This window comes from Thermobia domestica, chromosome 18 (assembly GCF_964235325.1).
Source record: "Thermobia domestica chromosome 18, izTheDome1.hap1.1, whole genome shotgun sequence".
Taxonomy (NCBI): domain Eukaryota; kingdom Metazoa; phylum Arthropoda; class Insecta; order Zygentoma; family Lepismatidae; genus Thermobia; species Thermobia domestica.
The window spans coordinates 118,583,823-118,599,605 of NC_137471.1; positions in this window are offsets into that span (position 1 = coordinate 118,583,823).

Sequence of the window (15,783 nt, forward strand, 5' to 3'; positions counted from 1 at the left end):
GAAGATATGATCAAAAATAACGTTTCAAAGTTTATGTCGGGAGTTATACTTTCAATTTAAGTCAATTTTATTTTGATTATTTTCTCTATTTCGCCCATTTCTGCTTAAATAATTGCTTTAATGAACAATGTTATCTATTTTATTAATTCTCTTCAAAATAACACTTTATTGGGGAAAAAATATAATTTACTATTTCAAGAAAACATTCTACCTCTTCCGAGAAATATAATTGTTGTTTGTAGAAAACAGACCGTAAAACTTTGAATTTCTATGTATACAGATAATGTACTGTAAAACTTTGGACTGCCGTATGTACTGATACGTGTATGAAATTTGGACTGTAATATGTAGTGATAAAGTGCTGTAGACAATCTATTTACCAAATATACATGGAATACACTTATATATATATATATATATATATATATATATATATATATATATATATATATATATATATATATATATATAATGACCTAAATTTATTCTTTAATTGTATTGAGTATTTATCTTCACTATTTCGAGTTACATTTTAGTTCATATTTTACTGTTTTTTTCGATTTTAAGTGCCTGTTTGCCTGCCTATTTTTCAGGTTTTTAAAGCATAAGCACCGGTCTGTAGTGATAACTAACAATGAAACTATTTCTCTCTTGTGCTGGTTGTTGAGTTAATACTCATTATTTTGCATATTATATCCCACAAATCCCCAGCGTATCACAGGTGTCACATTGATTTCCCGTTCATCTTATAAAGTTAATTTCAAACTTTTTACAGAAATACCTATTGTGTTTTACAAGTCACACCTAAACCTTTGTAGCAAGCTTTGTTTCGTTCCTTTTCTTCAGGTTTAGCAATTTTATTCTCCTTTTCTTGTCAGCAGGTGCATGTGACTCATGGAGTTCTCGAGTGGCTTGCAGCTTTCGGATATATTTTATTTATTTTTATGATAAATAAGTATTTAAATCCCTAAAAACTTATATTTGCTGTATGTAGAAAGATCAGTAATTTCTCTGGTAAAGTAGGATTATTTGTGTACTAAATTAAGGTTATAAACTATGTTTGTTTCTCGCTGTGTCACAGGTGTCATATTGGGCTTCTAGCATAAACAATCACAAGGACTAGTTTGCTTTGTTGTAATTACGCATCGACGTCTAATTGCAAATGCCATACATACCGAAATGTGTCCTTTATCATTTTCCATCTTGAATATTTTTCTGCTATCTTCAATCTTTTGTATCCAATACTTGACATAAGTTTTCATGAGAATGAATTTGGATTTTTCAGGAATGTCGGGAAGGAAGATATCGGAAGAGGAAATTGAAAGTATTCTTGACGTGATAAGTGAATCTGAAAGTGAATTTGAGTTAGGAATTTCTGACGATGAAGACATAGATGAGATCAATAATTTTAGATCTCAAGCTGAAATAATTGAATCCCCTACTCGGCTTAGGAATAGAGCAGAACAATTATCTGAAGGAAGTAAGAATCACAGTGATAATCCAATAGCTAGTGGTTTACAGGAAAATGACATTCCGAAGGAGGAAAACCTACAATGGAAGAAAGTTCCATTTCATCCTCCAGAAAATAGTTTCGATAGATCATTTCCTCCTCCTCCTCCTCCTCCTCAGCAAGAATACACACCTTATCAATATTTTAAAACTTTCATATCTAGTGATGTATTCAGCACAATTTCTCAAGAATCTAATCTGTATCACAGCCAGTGTACAGATCAGTCCCTTCAATGTTCATCAGAAGAAATTGAACGTTTCGTTGGTGTTTATTTTTAATGGGTTTAGTGTCAATGCCAAATACTAGAATGTTTTGGGAAATGGAAACAAGATACAGGTCCAATGGCAGATGTGTTTTCTAGAAATAGGTTTCAGAAACTTCTAAGGTATATTCATTTCGTGGACAATACAAACGCCACAGATGAACAGAAGAAAGACAAATTTTGGAAACTGAGACCATTTTTAAGTGCTATTAGAGAAGAATTCTTGAAACTATTTCCTGAGAATACAATAGTAGTGATGAAATGATGGTACCACTTCGTGGGCGATCCTACCTCAAACTGTACATTCCTTCCAAACCACATTTGTGGGGTTTTAAAGTGTGGCGTAGGGCTGGCAAAAGTGGATTTTTGTGTGATTTTGAGGTTTACCAAGGTGCTTCTGCAAACAAAGATGATTTAGGTGTTGGTGGTGATGGGGTTATGAGATTGGTGAATACTCTACCTAAGGGTGTGAATCACAAAGTACTTGCTGATAATTACTTTTCGAGCATTCCGGTAACTGTACAATTATTATCAAACGGCATTGAGTATCTTGGTACAATAAGAAGTAACCGACTTTCGAATTGCATATTACAAAGTGAAAAGGAGCTTGTAAAATTGGGGAGAGGATCATTTGATTTCACAGTTAACAATACTAAAGGAATTTGCATTGTTAGATGGGTTGATATTAGGCAGTTCACACTTATTTCCAGTTTTGTTGGAATCGAACCAATAGATAAGGCTCGAAGATGGGATAGGAAACCAAAATCTCACATTTCAGTGACGAGGCCACATATTGTAAAGGTTTATAATGAAAACATGGGTGGCGTCGATTTACATAACTATCTTACGGGAAAGTATAAGTATTCTTTGAGGTTTAACAGGTGGTACATAATCTGTTTTTTTTTTTTTTAATTTTCTGATCGTAACACTTGTTAATAGTTGGCTACTGTACAGAAGGCATTGTTCACTTAATCAAATGAAACCAATGTCACTAAAAAGATTTCAATCCCATGTTGCTACAGGTCTAATCAAAGCCAACAAAACTGTATCTAAAACAAGTTCAGCTTTTCCTGTTTCGTGTCCCAAAAAGAAACAAAATTCTCTAAAGTCAAGACCATCAGCGGATATTCGTAAGGACAAAATAGATCATTTTCCCAAATATGAGGATAAAAGAGAAAGATGTGCTCTCTGTATCAGAAACCAAACATTTTGCAAATGCACGAAATACGAAAGACATTTGTGCTTTACGAAGGTAAGGAATTGTTTTTTGGAATTATCATTGCCAATGAAATGAAAATATTTTGTAGCATTTGAGTACATATTGCAAAGTTTAGTTTGTAATATATACATTTCTGTACGTACGTGTACAATCATATACAGTAAAACTGCTGTAGTTAGATATTTCATTACATAAGTACAACTTAGTCTGAAATAAAAGTACTCTATCTGTTTGTTGTATATTCTACAAAATTACCTGTTCATATGGCAGACGAAAGTTGAACAGTGAATAACTTTATTATTTTCTATTGAATTGTCATTTATTTTATTTAGGAGTGTAAATAAGCATACATTTCTTCTTTGATATTATTGTCTTTAAAATTTTGTATGTTACAGTAAGACTGGAAATACATATTTTTTTTTCTTTACTGTATGGAAAAGTATATATTTAATGCCCAGTGTGTCACGTGTGTCACATTGTCCTCCCTACCCGCAATTCATTCGGAAACATGTTTTTTGGCATTTCTATTATCTAGGGCCCTCAGTTAGTCAACCATGAAAATTTCGTTCAAAAATTCTTACTGGAAATATATTTGGGATTTCGTGGGATATTATCAAAAAACAATAAATCCGTGTGGAGTCGTAAAGAAGATCTGATATGTATCAAAACAAACACCTTCATATAATGTATAATTGGAAGTTTTAAGTTACAGTAACGGTACCTTTGGACTAGTATTCTGAGTATTTGTATACTTTGTTCTTCAAGAATGTCACTCTCTATTTACCAGATGAGGTCACTACATTGTAGTTTCATATGCTATTATTTATGTACGCATGTTTATTCACGGATAGTATTTCTGGACTGTTATTATTTAATTGTATTAAACACATGTATAAAGAAGCAACATTAATTATTCAATTATCTCGTTAATTTTTAGATTGGAATGTATATAAATCTCAGTTAGTAAATAATGGAGATCTAAGGAAACAAATATTTTCCTGAATTATCATTTCAGGACGAATATTTGTTTTCCTTTATGGATTAGCAGGAGCGAGACAAATCTGTCTTCACATTGAGGAGGATGGGTAAGACCGGTCCCATACTCCTCTTTATTTATTTATTTAATTATTTTGCTTTGTTTTAAGCAATGTCCAAAATATTTATGAAGTTGCCAAAAAATGCTGTGGAAGATCAGGGAAGCAGAGTCCTCCAGGGCGGGCAAATTTGAATCTTATTCTAGGAGGGGAAGATGAGACTCATATTATAGTAGAAGAATCTGATTTCTGAGGTGAACTTGCTGTATATCAGGCAATGTAACCTAGGTAGATGAAGTGGTAGTTCGACAGAAATTATAATTTCTCTCCAGGAATCACATTACTAATCTGATTATTGGGGGGACAATCCATCCAGTTCCAAGATTGAGGGGGATATGTCCCCTCATCTCCCCGGGATTTGTGCCAGCGATTGGCACTAGTATGTACTTAACAGAAGCAAATGTGACAATACTAAATGTATAATTGTAAACGTTTTCTATTTCTATTTGTATTTAATTCGAAGCATATAATTTCATATATCATGTATATTTCATTTTTCTAGAACGTTCTCTTTAATAAATTTTTAAAATATGCAGTTAGTTTTGTGGTTCTCGTTCTGAGCAAGTCAGCTATTTAAATAATTATTTACTTTTGTAGCAAAAGTTTCCATGCTGGGATGCATTTACATGGAAAGAGTAGAGATGTAACTGGTTTAATGTTAATTTTGTTCGTCTTCCAAATGTCTTTTGCATTTTTTCTTTTCCTTTTGTAACTTGAAAAAAGATATGGTAGTAAATAAACTATACCCAATCTTGTAATTGTGTAATCTTGTATTTGTGATATGCAGCTTTAAAAAAAGAAAGGCCATAATTTCTATTTCAATTAGGGTCATTAACTTATATGTAGTAAAGAGACTACGTTATTTAAGTTCTGGCGAACACAACTGCATTTTACTTCATTATCACTGCACTTAATTACTTGCAAATTTCGTTTAACATGGCATTCGCTTTACAAAACACCAACCCACGTAAGGTAGACGGTAACGCTTTCGTCTATGGTGTGAGCGGTCCAGGGTTAGATTCCCAATGGGGACACTCGTTTCAAAAATTGTGAAAGCTTTATGGGCCAGTCATCCTGAGTGAAGTTTTCTTGGATTTTCCTCACTACCAGCAAGCAAATGCTGGGACGGTACCTAATATATAACTTACGTCCCAGGTCGCTTCCATCAGACCCCAATCCTTTTTTCCTTCCTTTTCCCCGAATAACGTGATCATCGAATGACGTAATCCCTTACACGTGATGGGCTAACATGGCCAGATGCAGAAAGTCCAGAAACAAAAATCCTAATTCCTTACCTAGTGTTCTCCCTTATTTAGACACAGTTCCGTATGTCATGTCCAAATGTTTCTCTTTACAGATGTAATCCAGACACATATTGAAGGTATGTATCATACGTCTAATAGATATTACATGTAGTTACGTGATGTAACATACGATTTGCCACTGTTCAATGCGTTACTCTCAAATACTAGTAGCTCTGTATATTGATGTTTTCAATCCGCTTTAAACTAATCGCATAGTGATATTTAACATTTGCCGTACAATGCATTTCTTACTTTGCTTATATCGTTTTTAATAATACACTGGGCAGTTGAATGTATATACTAGTTCTGTACATCATAATATACCTACCATAATCAAAATGTTGATGCATGTTTCTCGTCGCCGAATGGACAGCGTATTCTTAAAAAAAAAAAAAAAAAAAAAAAAAAGGAATGTAGACGATTATGCAATGCAATATTTACTACTCTTTACAATAGGTGCCGTTCCTCATTTCTGTCAGAGCTAAATCTCGATATAAAAATGCGTAAGTCATTAAGCAATCGCAAATTCAAAGCACATACATGTGATGATATTTGACGTACACTTGCGGAAGTAAGTCACTGATCCAAATAAAACGTCTCTAAAATACTTCCTAATGTATTTGCTGATTTATGTGTAGGTTTCAGTACATAGAAACTTGTATGTAAATCGATAAACTAATTCAGAAGATAAACACTAAAAGGAACATTTTATATACTGGCATTTTTTTCGCTAAGTGTACGAAGGTTACCTACATTCAATATGTATGCTGCAGGTACGTGCGACAGTTCATTCCAAGTGTACAACTAGGGATGGTACCGAGACCGAGACGGACTTTTATATACCGAGACGAGACCGAGACCGAGATAGACCTCTATAAATCGAAACGAGATCGAGCTGAGACCGTTGTCAGTCTCGAAAGTCTCGGTCTCGTCTCGAATATTGATAGTTATTTTGCTTTTACTCAAAATTTGTTTCATTGCTGTATGAGATAATATGGGGACGGTTGACTGATGTACCTGAACAGTGGCGTATTTAGGGAGTAGGTATCGGGCTCAAGCCCCTCCCGAAATAAATTTGTAATCATTTTTCGCATTGCAAGTACAACGAAAATGTTTGTTACCCGTTCCTCAAGCCTCTCCCGAAATAAAATCCACTGCTGTTGTATATAATCTTGAACTGAACAAAAACTAAAATAAAAAATATCACGGGTATATCGAATGGCAATGTCATGTTGCCCTTCAGGGCCGCTCTTCAAGGGGGGCCGGGGCCCAACTTTAAAATCTTAAATGGAAGCATGGGTCGAGTGACACCTCGTTCGATAGGTCTTTAAAAATTAAAAAGCGGTGTGGCACGGTCACCGTATTCAAAATAGCCCCCAAGATATGTTACCTGCATCAGATGAAAGTCCAGTACCACCAATATGAAAACGGTTGAACATAAATGAACCAAACAAAAATTCAAATATTAAATCCACTGGGCAAATCGAATGGTGTTATCGCGGTGCTCCCCAGGGCCTGCTTTCATGGGTGCCTAGGCCCAACTTAGAAATTTTAAATGAAAATATGGGTCAAGTGATACCTCGTTTGATCGATCTTCGTACACTAAACAGCGTTGTGGCCAAAGATTGTCCATATGGGTCACCGTTTTCAAAATGGCTGCCAAGACATGGTGCCTGTATCAGATAAAACGTCCAGTACCACTAATATGAAAACGGTTGAAGATAATAACGGACGAACAGAATAAAACTCCTATAGGAAATCACAGAGGGTATTTATCATTCCAGGACTCGAAAATGTTGCAACAGAGAAGAAGATGCCTAGAGTAAAAGTGCCATAATGCAAAGGAGGAAATCTAGCTCCTAGAAAACCATCCGTATATAACTACCACTGAGCCACCGCGGCCCCATGCACTGCTGAGTACTCACGAATAAGCTTAATCTATGTTACGGCACTGGATATATGCTTAATCTACGGCACGCGAACTATACGAAACATAAGACTTTGAATCTACCTTGATTGGTAATCCAACCCGAGACCACAGATTGCAAAGATGACTGCCGTAGCTTACACCACAAGGTTAAGGAAGTGCCGGTTTTAAAGTGTCAATTAAACATTCAGATATGAAACGGTAATAAAGCGATTGATCAATTTGAAACAAAATATATGGTAGTAATAATTTACTCTATTTGTTAAGATTATGAACGTTATATTCTGTTTTTAAAATGACAATCAAAGCAGAGTGTTTTAGATAATAACTGCGAAATTGTAAAATTTCAATTTCGGTACCATTAAATACATTCGTGCTGCTATGTGTTGCGTTATCCGTTAGGGGGTATTGAACAATTCTGATTCAATAAACTACTGTATAGTACTGGAGTTAATTTGATAGAGTTTAATTGTATAGGCAGTACTGAGGCTATTTGAGACAAAGTCTATTGCTGAAAGTGAAATATGGGTTACTATTAGGATTTTATCCCAATTATGTTATACCCACTGAAGATGAACTCGGAACACACACATGAAAAGCATTAGCGCTAGCAAATTAACTACGAAGTACATCATATCATAATTCTGCAAAGAATGAAGGCAAAAAGTAAGAACCGGAAACGACAGACTGTACGATAATAATACTTTCACAATTTTAATTTCATACTATTTATTTCGAGACTTTCGAGACGAGACCCGAAACGAGACTGAGACCGAGATCGAGACAAGCATCTCTTGATCGAGACGAGACCGAGAACGAGACGGTGATTTTTGACTCGAGACGAGACCGAGACTGTACAAAGTCTCGTCTCGTCTCGTTTCGTCTCGATACCATCCCTATGTACAACACAACAATTGAATTGCCGCTTTTTTTCACACTTGAGACACGTATGTTCCATACGGATGTGCAGTTTGCAGAAACAGAAATTACGTATCTTTCAGTACTGAGTTATGTTTCTTACATACGTCATATATACAGAAGAATTGCATACAGAATTACGTATACAACTAGATTACCATCTATTTCTCATGCAGGAAACGTATGCTCCATATAGATTTGCAATGTGCAAACACAGGATTTCCGAATCTTTCTATACTGCTCTCTGTCCCGTACCTACTTCAAATACGTATTTTACTTACAGAATTGCAGTATGGAACACAGAATTACCGTATCTTTCCATAATGGTTTCTGTCTTATTTCATCGTTCAACACATATTTTTAAATACAGAATTGCCATATGCAACAACTGGATTGCCTTCTTTTTCATACTTTATACTTGTATGGTCCATATAGACTTGCAGTATGCAACAGAGAGGATTTACATATATCGCATATAGACAAGATGAATTACACTCCTCCTTAACCGCCCTCCTTAAATCTGTATGTTAAATCTTCTGGACATGAGTTCCATACTTTGTGCTCATGCATAACGTCCAGCCTTCAGTAGATTTGATACGTCTTGCAGTATAAGCACAGCACAGACTATAGTATATTCCTTACAGTCTTGAATACTCATGCTTTCTACAGACACTTCTATGCCGTGTCGAACCTGTTACTGAACGAGTTCGGGAAGAATATGTGAAGATTCTTTAGATTAGACGATGGCTACTATACGTTTTCAGCATGATGTTTAATATGGCCGGCCGGTTGAACCGGAAGTTACCAGATTTACTTGCGCTCCTTCTAGATTACAGGGTATTCTTTTCTCTCCGTGTAAGGAAGTCGGTGGAAATGAGGTGAATGATAATGGCGGAAACAAGAGAACCCCAACAAAATCCATAGACACAATATTTGTCAACCACAAAGCCTACTCGGAGAGAATTGGAATTTAACCACGGACCCTGCAATAGAAAAATCAAAGAAAATCTTTTAGTTTTGCGTCCCACCGCTAGACGAAAGGAGACAGTGATGATGACAAATGAATGCAATGGTGAAATTAATAAAGTGGAAGGAAACAAAATAATCTGGAGAAAACCCAAGAATGGGGTGTTCTTGCACTGCTGAGATCGAACCAGAGATGAACGCTTTACCACTGAGTCACCGTGCCCCTAGCAATAGACGTAAGCATTCTATTACTATGCCTTTATGTGTGTAATGTGTATATGTGAATGGTGAGTTATTAATTTTTCATAATATGAAAAACACTTTTCTTATTCAGTACGTAAAAAGCCCGGTATTTCTGAAAAAGTCATGTCGCTCTCCTACATAGAAAATTTTTCTGGCTACACCTCTGTTTTATTGTAGATTTTCCAAATACAAGGGACTACTTCTAAAACAAAAATATGTTTAATAATAGCATGCAAGAAAACCATTTTGGAATGAATAAAGCGATTTGATTTTTCTCTCAGCTTCTTTCTGCCAAACTAGTCAAACCACTTTTATCAACTGATAACATTATAGCAAAGCTAGTCGCGAGTGAACCGTGGGAAATATAGCACCGCATGTAGTGTGCAAAGAAAGACATCCATCGTTTGAAGATAAGGAGTTCCATTCTGCATTCTAGCTCTAGTTTATTATACGGAGTAGCGGCGGGCAGTTTTATTCAGTAAGTAAATTCCTAGATGAGTAAATGAATTTGTTTACTAACAGTGTTTAAAGCTTATATATTTTCTTTCTCTTTAGCGTACTTGTAGCTTTGTATCTTAATCTATGAAATGAAATGAAATGAAATTTTTCAGTTGTACGTCCCACGGATATGCCGGTTAGGCTAAAGGAGACCGTGATGAATGAAATGGTGGAATGAAGAAAGTGGGACGAAACGGGAGAACCCCGAGAAAACACACGCACACGGTATTTGCCCATCACAAAGTTCACTTGGCGGGTGCTGTGATTGAACCCGGGGCCCCATGCACCAGAGGTGAACGCTCTACCACTGAGCCACCGCGGTATCTTAATCTAATCGTGTATTTCGTGCATTCAAAATTCTCTGGGGTAAGTTTACCATTATTCCTAGACCCCAATCCTGGACATTTGTTGATAGCAGGGAGGATATTGAGATGTTAGAAATGACTAACCGTAAATTCTAAAAATGTTTTTACTCATTTTTACTTAAAATATATTTTTTAATTGTATTTGCTATTTTTTAAAATATTTTGTAATTTTTAAAAAAATATTTTTTTGAGTAACCTATTCTTCCGAAAAACACCTTATCACTATAGATTTTTCAATGTGTGTTTGCACAAGACAGTTTGGAAGCCAACCACTTGGCGAAACACAGCAATATCTCCCTGTCTTCCATTGACTAACTAGAAAGTTACGTACATTAGTGTTAATTCAAATAATTTTCCCGACACGGGCTTGAATCCCGGAATGTCCTGGTTAATAACGGACTGTGGTAATTCTAACCAGAGGAAACCTTTAAATCGTCACTAAGTTTAATGAAGATGAAAAACGGAAATAAACTTATTACCTCGAGAGTGAATATACACTTTATGTCCTAAATAGTCGATCTGTGTATTATAAGAGGAGCCACATATTATCGGATTCAGTAGATTCGTTTGGAGGGGATAGATAATCTCGAGGACGAATAATGTAGGTTTAAAATACAAGAGTTTTTACATCAATTCAGAACAAAGTAGTGCATTATTTTATATGTAGGGCTTTAAAAAGGTGAGGAGAGGTTACCTCACTGTCTTCCCCGTGGATCTGTCAGTGGAACCGCATGTACCAGCTTCATATCACATCTCCCCCCAAAAAAGTTATTCCATGAGTTGTCTACTGTACAGTTCGAACCAGTGGCGTATGCAGAATTTCATCAAGTTGTGTTCATACAATCTCTCTACGACAAGTGTGATATACATACACACATAATATATATTGAGAAATGTGAAAAATGGAGGAAAACTGATGAGTGCAAACAATGAAAAGTAGGCACTCTGTTTGTTCTGAGCCACTCAAACCGACAGGATTATTATCACTTTTATTACCGCTACTTGTTGCTTGCCCTTGGAGTTCAACAGTGATGCTTTTTTTTTAGCTATACTAATTATTGAGGGGTCAAGGGGCGATGGCTCAGTCGTACAGTGTCACTTTTAGTACGAACCTATACCATGAGAGTTTGGTGGGTAACATTGTGTTACTGAATTTTTCTTGGGGTTCTCCTATTTCCTTCAACGTTTTCATTCTATTAAATTCCGTTAATTCCTTTCATAATCTTTCTCTTACGTAAGAACGGAAAATTTAACTGAAAATATTTTTTGTTAAATGTTGGAAACCTAGTTGTAAAAGGGAGGTATATTAGTTTACGCAGTGACGTACGTATTTAGAGGTTCGTCAAAGGGGGCTTCAAGCTCCCAAGTTTGAATAATTTCAAGTGTTTGTATAATATATATTTCAGTATGGTAAATGTTTATTTCTCCACTATCATCTTAATCAAAGAAGGTTAAAACCCTATTGTGTACGCCACTAACTCAAATAACTTTGATACATTTTCTCTCTCTTGTATTCCATTTTTCTTCGGTCTTAGTTTATTCATTATCTCATTGTGCTGGAAGATTTGGGATAGGACTCTCCATTTCTGTATTAATTTTCTGTGACATATTATCATGTTGTAAGCGATATATCATTTTATTCGTAGTGAAACAATCTTTTTTAGTTTAACTTAGAGCTGGGCAAAGTGGATAATCTTCGTATGGTTCCGGGTTCGATCCAAATGAAGGTGCTTGCCCATGAGAAAATCCACAGTAAAACTTTGAATCACATCTTATGCAATAGGGCGTATTCTGTATAGCCTTTGTGTTGAACTCTAATGTTACTCAATCAAACAATCGATTGCAAATTTTAAATTAGGATACGTGCCGATGCATGAAAGTAGGTAACGCAAAAGCTCATTTTCTGAATTGCAATACAAAACGAAATCAGTAGACCTTGTAATTCTGAAAACCTCACCTGTGGAGGAGAAGGAGCTGAAGAAAGATTCTGATAAGACTAGCCCACTCTCTCCATTGGTAGAGCTCTTTGGTGATCTAAATATCCTGAGAAGAGACACACACATACAAAAAAAAAAAAAAAAAAAAAAAAAGGATTGGTTGTTTCTGAACATTCGAATTAGGTCATTTTTTGCTTTTCTGTCATATATTGTCCATCTGTTTTACAGTATCGCTCTTGTACGATTGAAGATGGGGTAAATCAATCCATCAACTGGGTCCACACTTCTATTGTTTGGTTGAGGCATTTTCTTCAATTAATCGAATACACTATCTCAACCCGTCTCTTTCTTTCTCTAAGCGAATTCGCCTTTTGATTCCCCCAATCTCAATCCAGTTCCTTCCAGGGATTCGATCTTTTAATTCCATTTAACGATTGAAGGTTTCGTGGTTTTGAAACGTAACGTTCCGGAACTACCCATCTCTAATACGCAAGGAGTCGCAGAAAAAACGAAGGCGAAGGGTTTGGTTAGTTCAAGAAATGCGCAATATGTTCATTATTTGCTATTCTATCATAAAATATACACCTGTTCCGAAGTATTGTTTTTCTCTTCGATTCCATTCATATGCATCCACCAATTTGATTACAGGCCCGTAGCTACGGAGTGTCAATCATCCCCGACAGACAAATTATTGAGTTGAGTTGATTTTGAGTTTGACGTCGCTTTCAGCAGCGAGGCTATATTAGACGGGACCTACTGTTTAACTTTGAATTCGAACCATATGAGCTTCCGCCGGAAATCGAACCCGGGTCTCCACCTTCAAAGATGTGTACGCTAACCGCTTACCATGAAGAATCTTACACACAAATAATATCGGATCTCCTATCTCAAATGCTTGGTGTCAATAAAGTACCATATAAATGTTGAACTGTGCCTTGTTGAAGCTGTCAGTGAGCGACCTCGGGAACAAAATAAGGAGATTCCTTAGCTTAGACGATGGGCTACTAGTCCATTAATTTCGTTCAGATCCGCCAAGGCAAGCCAAGAAAGCATGTCTCTAGCCTAACTCATCTCCAATCTAGTGATCTTTATTCCTAATTGTCCTCCAAATTTGGTTTAAATCGGGAAACTTATTACCAAGAAATGAAGTACCGTATACAAGCCGAGACGTGCAGAGTCTGTCCCTGATAACTGGCAGCTATAACTATAACTGCAATCAACTATAACAACCTTTATTTCTCAAACAATGTGCTATTAGGCCTGCAACTTCTGTTCAGATTCGACAGGCGAGACCAGCCAAGCTTGTCCTTGGCCGAACGCAGATAAAAAATAAAATCTTTTTCTTTCATCAGAACTTGACTATTCGCCCACCAAATTCGGTTTAAACCTTGCCAATAGTTAGCAACAAAGTACATTCGCGAAGTGTCCCTCGGGATTCGTGTAAAATTGATGAAATTCGAAGTTCTCTGCGGGCCAATGTGTATTATACTAATTTTAGCGTCCCATACCGGTAATTTGTATATTTATGGGCCTTCATATATCCTGAATTTAATCACACACTACTATAACGCTCGGACACAAAATTGTTTTTAGCTTCTTTAGATGTAACTGAACATGAATGTGAGCATATACAAAACAAATTTGATCAAGTGCTGCTTCTCTGGCATATGTTACACACTACGACCACCATCTCTGATCCGCCATATTGCATTCAACATCCGGATTTTCAAATGAGAATAAGTGCAAGGGATAAATCAAAGTCATATGTAATTTTCTCGGAAATTCACTGTAGTAGTGAATTTTATCGTAGTTTTTACTATTGGAAGGTTTGCGTGTTAAATCCCTCCAGGTACTTCGCTAATAGACATTGCAGAGTAATATAAGTTACGTTTCGCACGTTGTCAAATCAAAACAATTTCTAACTAGAAAAATACTGTTGATATACAAACTTTTTACAACATTGCTGTCGTAACCTTATTACATTTATGTAACTGATGGTTATTACTTTCATGTTACACTATAACAAGGAAGTAATGTATTACGGTCAAAATGGATAATGTAAATACAGATACGACTAAATTTGAATAGACCTACCATTTCCGTGTTGACATCTGTGTGTCTGGACTACTTACGTTCAGAGAATATTTGTCAACGATAAATCACGTAAAAGATTACATATACACACGAGGCCTTGCACAACTTTCCATTTGGTTCAATATTCTTGAAGTACCTGACTTTTATAATGCAACACCTTCAAAAAGGTACAAACTATGGTAAAGCCCAGTACAACAATGAATTTCCGTGAACACTGTACTTGAAATGGATGTGCTCCTTGCATCTATTCCCATTTGAAAAACCGAAAGTTGATTCTAATATGATGGATTCAAGATGACAGCCAGAATGGGTAACATGTGTCGAAAAAGCACTACTTGGTCCAATTTGTTTTGTATATACCTAAATTCGTGTCTCGTTACATCTGAAGAAACTAAAAGTAATTTTGTCTGAGCGTTATAGTAGCGTATGATTCTATATATATGTATATAGAGGGCACGGTGGCTCAGTAATAGAGCGTTCACCTCTGGTGCTTGGGGTCCTGGTTCGATCCCAGCTCGCGCCGATTGGACTCTGTGCTGGACAAACACAGTGCTCGTGGGTTTTCTCGGGGTTCTCCCCTTTCCTCCCACTTTCTTCATTCCACCTTTTCATTCATTTCTTATATATAGGGGAGAGGGGGGTACATTTGAACATCTGTTTTCGAATATTCGTTTTTGGTTCCAAGCACACAGTAAATTTCCTTCTAGAACTGTAGCAAAAACTAAATATAATATACATTATATTTGCCATAAAATAGAGTACTTTGTTTGATCTTGTCATTCTGTGCAAGGACGCAGGGGGTGTCGTTCAAATGTACCCCCTTGGGTTGTAGATTTAAACAAGCATGGGGTAGATTTGAACATACGTGGGTCAGTTTTGAACAAACCATTATTTTACTAGAATAATCGTTATTTTCAGGATGAATTCGTTTACGAACAACAAGGCTAATGTAACGGTTTAAGGCACAAGAATTAACCAATCGCGTATGGCAAGGAAATAATAATAATAGTAATAATTGCTTAAACATATATGCAGGCCCGTATTTGTATATTGTGCGCCTCTGTGCTCTAAATAATTTGCCTCCCCTTCATAAACACATCTGAATTGAGTTGAATTCATAGTTTTTGGGGTCACTGAGATGAATAGTGACAGTTTTAATCCAATTCAACTTCAAGGTCATACTCAACTCCCGAGTGAGGCGGGCGAGAGTTTAAAAGTAATCGAAAACGACGGATATTAGTGTTGAATTCATTGTTTTCGAGGTCGCTGAGTTTAAGGGTATCAGTTTTCATGATGTTCAAGTTCATCCTCACCCCTTGGGGTGGGAGTAGGAGAGAATGACTTTTTTTAAAATAATCAGATAAGCTAGCTAATTAATAACTACTGTAACTAGAACGAATTAAACATTTTCTCGCTCTTGCGCGGGACTCTGAGTGTGATAGTATT